Raw genomic sequence first — 7,734 nt, forward strand, 5'->3', positions numbered from 1 at the left:
TGCTGCAATCCACGCGTTTTAGATCTGCATAACTCCACCTCTTTAAACACAGCACCTTCACCCCCTGCTGTTCCCACCCGCCTCAACACCGTTGGAAGGGAGGAGAACCAATTAAGGCGGGGGGTGGGGTGGAACGAGCAGCTGTCTACCCTTAGCAGGAGGGCTCCTGATTACATACCTCTCCTGCTGCTGCTGCTGCTGGCTGTCCAGCAGCAGACTGAAGGTGGCTGCTGCTGTGCACAGGTATATAAAGGCTCAGAGCCTATTATGACACGCGCAGCCAGCGTTCCATTGCCACATTCCATCTACTGCAGGCAGGATACCTGGCTGGCTGAATGTCGCTGAGAAGCTCACAGAGACCGCCATAAGCAACAGTTTAACAGAATGCCACAGACTAATCAACCAAACTTTTTGGGTTGGGTTCTCTTTTATAGTCTGCAGGCATTAAATGAAAGAAGTCAGTGTTCCAGCAGAAGGAGACAACGTTTCAGAAAAGGCATTGTAGCAAACCAAAAAAGAAATTTTAAGCGCAGCAGAGTAACCAGCGCACATACCTGTTAGCTCAGGTGAGTTTAAAAGGCTGCTGTTGATAACAAGGGCATTTGCTAAATAGATGGTGTGTGTGCAACAATATACTGAAAGGTCAATTATATTGTGCAGCTTATCTCACCACCTGTAGTTATTTAGGTGAAAGCTCCAAAATGCTTGCCTAATATGTCTGTTTATCCAAAAGGAAGTAAAAAGGGAGAGCTAGAAAGATAGCATTGCATCACATTACATGGCAATGCAATGCACAGTTGCTGAAGATGAACCAAAATGAGCTTGTAATCTGGCTTCTGCAACTTTGAACATGAAAAATCCAATGAGGAGAAGAAAAGCAAAGCCAAAGAGTCCATCCCAAAATCCGACAAACAAGCAAAATGAACAAAAAACATTGAATTCAATTCTTTCTGATTTTAGAAACTGCATTAAAGAAGGGGTGCACCGGTCCTGGAGATACTGCAATACCAGGTCAATGCGTGGAGTGGACAGAGCAAGCTCTTTTTCCATCTCCCTGTTCTAAAAATCCATTTAATATATGGTCCCCAGATAGGGGACGTATCAGATATTAAACTGATAAGAACAGATACTACACTTGATCTTAGCCAAAAGGCCGAGAAGCGATAACCAGAATTGGTTTCAAACTACGGAGCCACCCAAGGATCCTGAAAAGTCCATTTGTGGAGATGAGCTCCTGGACTCCCGTTAAGAAGACATGTTGTCAACCTCTAGATCCCTTACATGCCTGCACTTTTCGGCTTGCTGCTGCTGCAATCCACGCGTTTTAGATCTGCATAACTCCACCTCTTTAAACACAGCACCTTCACCCCCTGCTGTTCCCACCCGCCTCAACACCGTTGGAAGGGAGGAGAACCAATTAAGGCGGGGGGTGGGGTGGAACGAGCAGCTGTCTACCCTTAGCAGGAGGGCTCCTGATTACATACCTCTCCTGCTGCTGCTGCTGCTGGCTGTCCAGCAGCAGACTGAAGGTGGCTGCTGCTGTGCACAGGTATATAAAGGCTCAGAGCCTATTATGACACGCGCAGCCAGCGTTCCATTGCCACATTCCATCTACTGCAGGCAGGATACCTGGCTGGCTGAATGTCGCTGAGAAGCTCACAGAGACCGCCATAAGCAACAGTTTAACAGAATGCCACAGACTAATCAACCAAACTTTTTGGGTTGGGTTCTCTTTTATAGTCTGCAGGCATTAAATGAAAGAAGTCAGTGTTCCAGCAGAAGGAGACAACGTTTCAGAAAAGGCATTGTAGCAAACCAAAAAAGAAATTTTAAGCGCAGCAGAGTAACCAGCGCACATACCTGTTAGCTCAGGTGAGTTTAAAAGGCTGCTGTTGATAACAAGGGCATTTGCTAAATAGATGGTGTGTGTGCAACAATATACTGAAAGGTCAATTATATTGTGCAGCTTATCTCACCACCTGTAGTTATTTAGGTGAAAGCTCCAAAATGCTTGCCTAATATGTCTGTTTATCCAAAAGGAAGTAAAAAGGGAGAGCTAGAAAGATAGCATTGCATCACATTACATGGCAATGCAATGCACAGTTGCTGAAGATGAACCAAAATGAGCTTGTAATCTGGCTTCTGCAACTTTGAACATGAAAAATCCAATGAGGAGAAGAAAAGCAAAGCCAAAGAGTCCATCCCAAAATCCGACAAACAAGCAAAATGAACAAAAAACATTGAATTCAATTCTTTCTGATTTTAGAAACTGCATTAAAGAAGGGGTGCACCGGTCCTGGAGATACTGCAATACCAGGTCAATGCGTGGAGTGGACAGAGCAAGCTCTTTTTCCATCTCCCTGTTCTAAAAATCCATTTAATATATGGTCCCCAGATAGGGGACGTATCAGATATTAAACTGATAAGAACAGATACTACACTTGATCTTAGCCAAAAGGCCGAGAAGCGATAACCAGAATTGGTTTCAAACTACGGAGCCACCCAAGGATCCTGAAAAGTCCATTTGTGGAGATGAGCTCCTGGACTCCCGTTAAGAAGACATGTTGTCAACCTCTAGATCCCTTACATGCCTGCACTTTTCGGCTTGCTGCTGCTGCAATCCACGCGTTTTAGATCTGCATAACTCCACCTCTTTAAACACAGCACCTTCACCCCCTGCTGTTCCCACCCGCCTCAACACCGTTGGAAGGAGGAGAACCAATTAAGGCGGGGGGTGGGGTGGAACGAGCAGCTGTCTACCCTTAGCAGGAGGGCTCCTGATTACATACCTCTCCTGCTGCTGCTGCTGCTGGCTGTCCAGCAGCAGACTGAAGGTGGCTGCTGCTGTGCACAGGTATATAAAGGCTCAGAGCCTATTATGACACGCCGCAGCCAGCGTTCCATTGCCACATTCCATCTACTGCAGGCAGGATACCTGGCTGGCTGAATGTCGCTGAGAAGCTCACAGAGACCGCCATAAGCAACAGTTTAACAGAATGCCACAGACTAATCAACCAAACTTTTTGGGTTGGGTTCTCTTTTATAGTCTGCAGGCATTAAATGAAAGAAGTCAGTGTTCCAGCAGAAGGAGACAACGTTTCAGAAAAGGCATTGTAGCAAACCAAAAAAGAAATTTTAAGCGCAGCAGAGTAACCAGCGCACATACCTGTTAGCTCAGGTGAGTTTAAAAGGCTGCTGTTGATAACAAGGGCATTTGCTAAATAGATGGTGTGTGTGCAACAATATACTGAAAGGTCAATTATATTGTGCAGCTTATCTCACCACCTGTAGTTATTTAGGTGAAAGCTCCAAAATGCTTGCCTAATATGTCTGTTTATCCAAAAGGAAGTAAAAAGGGAGAGCTAGAAAGATAGCATTGCATCACATTACATGGCAATGCAATGCACAGTTGCTGAAGATGAACCAAAATGAGCTTGTAATCTGGCTTCTGCAACTTTGAACATGAAAAATCCAATGAGGAGAAGAAAAGCAAAGCCAAAGAGTCCATCCCAAAATCCGACAAACAAGCAAAATGAACAAAAAACATTGAATTCAATTCTTTCTGATTTTAGAAACTGCATTAAAGAAGGGGTGCACCGGTCCTGGAGATACTGCAATACCAGGTCAATGCGTGGAGTGGACAGAGCAAGCTCTTTTTCCATCTCCCTGTTCTAAAAATCCATTTAATATATGGTCCCCAGATAGGGGACGTATCAGATATTAAACTGATAAGAACAGATACTACACTTGATCTTAGCCAAAAGGCCGAGAAGCGATAACCAGAATTGGTTTCAAACTACGGAGCCACCCAAGGATCCTGAAAAGTCCATTTGTGGAGATGAGCTCCTGGACTCCCGTTAAGAAGACATGTTGTCAACCTCTAGATCCCTTACATGCCTGCACTTTTCGGCTTGCTGCTGCTGCAATCCACGCGTTTTAGATCTGCATAACTCCACCTCTTTAAACACAGCACCTTCACCCCCTGCTGTTCCCACCCGCCTCAACACCGTTGGAAGGGAGGAGAACCAATTAAGGCGGGGGGTGGGGTGGAACGAGCAGCTGTCTACCCTTAGCAGGAGGGCTCCTGATTACATACCTCTCCTGCTGCTGCTGCTGCTGGCTGTCCAGCAGCAGACTGAAGGTGGCTGCTGCTGTGCACAGGTATATAAAGGCTCAGAGCCTATTATGACACGCGCAGCCAGCGTTCCATTGCCACATTCCATCTACTGCAGGCAGGATACCTGGCTGGCTGAATGTCGCTGAGAAGCTCACAGAGACCGCCATAAGCAACAGTTTAACAGAATGCCACAGACTAATCAACCAAACTTTTTGGGTTGGGTTCTCTTTTATAGTCTGCAGGCATTAAATGAAAGAAGTCAGTGTTCCAGCAGAAGGAGACAACGTTTCAGAAAAGGCATTGTAGCAAACCAAAAAAGAAATTTTAAGCGCAGCAGAGTAACCAGCGCACATACCTGTTAGCTCAGGTGAGTTTAAAAGGCTGCTGTTGATAACAAGGGCATTTGCTAAATAGATGGTGTGTGTGCAACAATATACTGAAAGGTCAATTATATTGTGCAGCTTATCTCACCACCTGTAGTTATTTAGGTGAAAGCTCCAAAATGCTTGCCTAATATGTCTGTTTATCCAAAAGGAAGTAAAAAGGGAGAGCTAGAAAGATAGCATTGCATCACATTACATGGCAATGCAATGCACAGTTGCTGAAGATGAACCAAAATGAGCTTGTAATCTGGCTTCTGCAACTTTGAACATGAAAAATCCAATGAGGAGAAGAAAAGCAAAGCCAAAGAGTCCATCCCAAAATCCGACAAACAAGCAAATGAACAAAAAACATTGAATTCAATTCTTTCTGATTTTTAGAAACTGCATTAAAGAAGGGGTGCACCGGTCCTGGAGATACTGCAATACCAGGTCAATGCGTGGAGTGGACAGAGCAAGCTCTTTTTCCATCTCCCTGTTCTAAAAATCCATTTAATATATGGTCCCAGATAGGGGACGTATCAGATATTAAACTGATAAGAACAGATACTACACTTGATCTTAGCCAAAAGGCCGAGAAGCGATAACCAGAATTGGTTTCAAACTACGGAGCCACCCAAGGATCCTGAAAAGTCCATTTGTGGAGATGAGCTCCTGGACTCCCGTTAAGAAGACATGTTGTCAACCTCTAGATCCCTTACATGCCTGCACTTTTCGGCTTGCTGCTGCTGCAATCCACGCGTTTTAGATCTGCATAACTCCACCTCTTTAAACACAGCACCTTCACCCCCTGCTGTTCCCACCCGCCTCAACACCGTTGGAAGGGAGGAGAACCAATTAAGGCGGGGGGTGGGGTGGAACGAGCAGCTGTCTACCCTTAGCAGGAGGGCTCCTGATTACATACCTCTCCTGCTGCTGCTGCTGCTGGCTGTCCAGCAGCAGACTGAAGGTGGCTGCTGCTGTGCACAGGTATATAAAGGCTCAGAGCCTATTATGACACGCGCAGCCAGCGTTCCATTGCCACATTCCATCTACTGCAGGCAGGATACCTGGCTGGCTGAATGTCGCTGAGAAGCTCACAGAGACCGCCATAAGCAACAGTTTAACAGAATGCCACAGACTAATCAACCAAACTTTTTGGGTTGGGTTCTCTTTTATAGTCTGCAGGCATTAAATGAAAGAAGTCAGTGTTCCAGCAGAAGGAGACAACGTTTCAGAAAAGGCATTGTAGCAAACCAAAAAAGAAATTTTAAGCGCAGCAGAGTAACCAGCGCACATACCTGTTAGCTCAGGTGAGTTTAAAAGGCTGCTGTTGATAACAAGGGCATTTGCTAAATAGATGGTGTGTGTGCAACAATATACTGAAAGGTCAATTATATTGTGCAGCTTATCTCACCACCTGTAGTTATTTAGGTGAAAGCTCCAAAATGCTTGCCTAATATGTCTGTTTATCCAAAAGGAAGTAAAAAGGGAGAGCTAGAAAGATAGCATTGCATCACATTACATGGCAATGCAATGCACAGTTGCTGAAGATGAACCAAAATGAGCTTGTAATCTGGCTTCTGCAACTTTGAACATGAAAAATCCAATGAGGAGAAGAAAAGCAAAGCCAAAGAGTCCATCCCAAAATCCGACAAACAAGCAAAATGAACAAAAAACATTGAATTCAATTCTTTCTGATTTTAGAAACTGCATTAAAGAAGGGGTGCACCGGTCCTGGAGATACTGCAATACCAGGTCAATGCGTGGAGTGGACAGAGCAAGCTCTTTTTCCATCTCCCTGTTCTAAAAATCCATTTAATATATGGTCCCCAGATAGGGGACGTATCAGATATTAAACTGATAAGAACAGATACTACACTTGATCTTAGCCAAAAGGCCGAGAAGCGATAACCAGAATTGGTTTCAAACTACGGAGCCACCCAAGGATCCTGAAAAGTCCATTTGTGGAGATGAGCTCCTGGACTCCCGTTAAGAAGACATGTTGTCAACCTCTAGATCCCTTACATGCCTGCACTTTTCGGCTTGCTGCTGCTGCAATCCACGCGTTTTAGATCTGCATAACTCCACCTCTTTAAACACAGCACCTTCACCCCCTGCTGTTCCCACCCGCCTCAACACCGTTGGAAGGGAGGAGAACCAATTAAGGCGGGGGGTGGGGTGGAACGAGCAGCTGTCTACCCTTAGCAGGAGGGCTCCTGATTACATACCTCTCCTGCTGCTGCTGCTGCTGGCTGTCCAGCAGCAGACTGAAGGTGGCTGCTGCTGTGCACAGGTATATAAAGGCTCAGAGCCTATTATGACACGCGCAGCCAGCGTTCCATTGCCACATTCCATCTACTGCAGGCAGGATACCTGGCTGGCTGAATGTCGCTGAGAAGCTCACAGAGACCGCCATAAGCAACAGTTTAACAGAATGCCACAGACTAATCAACCAACTTTTTGGGTTGGGTTCTCTTTTATAGTCTGCAGGCATTAAATGAAAGAAGTCAGTGTTCCAGCAGAAGGAGACAACGTTTCAGAAAAGGCATTGTAGCAAACCAAAAAAGAAATTTTAAGCGCAGCAGAGTAACCAGCGCACATACCTGTTAGCTCAGGTGAGTTTAAAAGGCTGCTGTTGATAACAAGGGCATTTGCTAAATAGATGGTGTGTGTGCAACAATATACTGAAAGGTCAATTATATTGTGCAGCTTATCTCACCACCTGTAGTTATTTAGGTGAAAGCTCCAAAATGCTTGCCTAATATGTCTGTTTATCCAAAAGGAAGTAAAAAGGGAGAGCTAGAAAGATAGCATTGCATCACATTACATGGCAATGCAATGCACAGTTGCTGAAGATGAACCAAAATGAGCTTGTAATCTGGCTTCTGCAACTTTGAACATGAAAATCCAATGAGGAGAAGAAAAGCAAAGCCAAAGAGTCCATCCCAAAATCCGACAAACAAGCAAAATGAACAAAAAACATTGAATTCAATTCTTTCTGATTTTAGAAACTGCATTAAAGAAGGGGTGCACCGGTCCTGGAGATACTGCAATACCAGGTCAATGCGTGGAGTGGACAGAGCAAGCTCTTTTTCCATCTCCCTGTTCTAAAAATCCATTTAATATATGGTCCCCAGATAGGGGACGTATCAGATATTAAACTGATAAGAACAGATACTACACTTGATCTTAGCCAAAAGGCCGAAGAAGCGATAACCAGAATTGGTTTCAAACTACGGAGCCACCCAAGGATCC

At 44.9% G+C, this 7,734-nt stretch overlaps 6 non-coding genes across 6 annotated transcripts; all 6 read right to left on the reverse strand.

Moving 5' to 3' along the window:
* Positions 1 to 974: 974 nt before the first annotated feature.
* Positions 975 to 1,165, reverse strand: LOC141251961 (U2 spliceosomal RNA). Its single transcript, XR_012313456.1, has one exon. It is a non-coding gene; the product is annotated as a U2 spliceosomal RNA (small nuclear RNA).
* A 1,115-nt stretch (positions 1,166 to 2,280) lies between these two features.
* On the reverse strand, positions 2,281 to 2,471 carry LOC141251962 (U2 spliceosomal RNA). Its single transcript, XR_012313457.1, has one exon. It is a non-coding gene; the product is annotated as a U2 spliceosomal RNA (small nuclear RNA).
* Positions 2,472 to 3,586: 1,115 nt separating this feature from the next.
* Positions 3,587 to 3,777, reverse strand: LOC141251963 (U2 spliceosomal RNA). The gene has a single exon (XR_012313458.1). It is a non-coding gene; the product is annotated as a U2 spliceosomal RNA (small nuclear RNA).
* A 1,115-nt stretch (positions 3,778 to 4,892) lies between these two features.
* Positions 4,893 to 5,082, reverse strand: LOC141251969 (U2 spliceosomal RNA). The gene has a single exon (XR_012313464.1). It is a non-coding gene; the product is annotated as a U2 spliceosomal RNA (small nuclear RNA).
* A 1,115-nt stretch (positions 5,083 to 6,197) lies between these two features.
* Positions 6,198 to 6,388, reverse strand: LOC141251965 (U2 spliceosomal RNA). The gene has a single exon (XR_012313459.1). It is a non-coding gene; the product is annotated as a U2 spliceosomal RNA (small nuclear RNA).
* Positions 6,389 to 7,501: 1,113 nt separating this feature from the next.
* On the reverse strand, positions 7,502 to 7,693 carry LOC141251968 (U2 spliceosomal RNA). Its single transcript, XR_012313462.1, has one exon. It is a non-coding gene; the product is annotated as a U2 spliceosomal RNA (small nuclear RNA).
* Between the last annotated feature and the right edge of the window lie 41 nt (positions 7,694 to 7,734).

This window comes from Phyllobates terribilis, unplaced genomic scaffold, assembly GCF_046119375.1.
Source record: "Phyllobates terribilis strain yellow unplaced genomic scaffold, ASM4611937v1 Scaffold_7820__1_contigs__length_35187, whole genome shotgun sequence".
NCBI classification, from domain to species: domain Eukaryota; kingdom Metazoa; phylum Chordata; class Amphibia; order Anura; family Dendrobatidae; genus Phyllobates; species Phyllobates terribilis.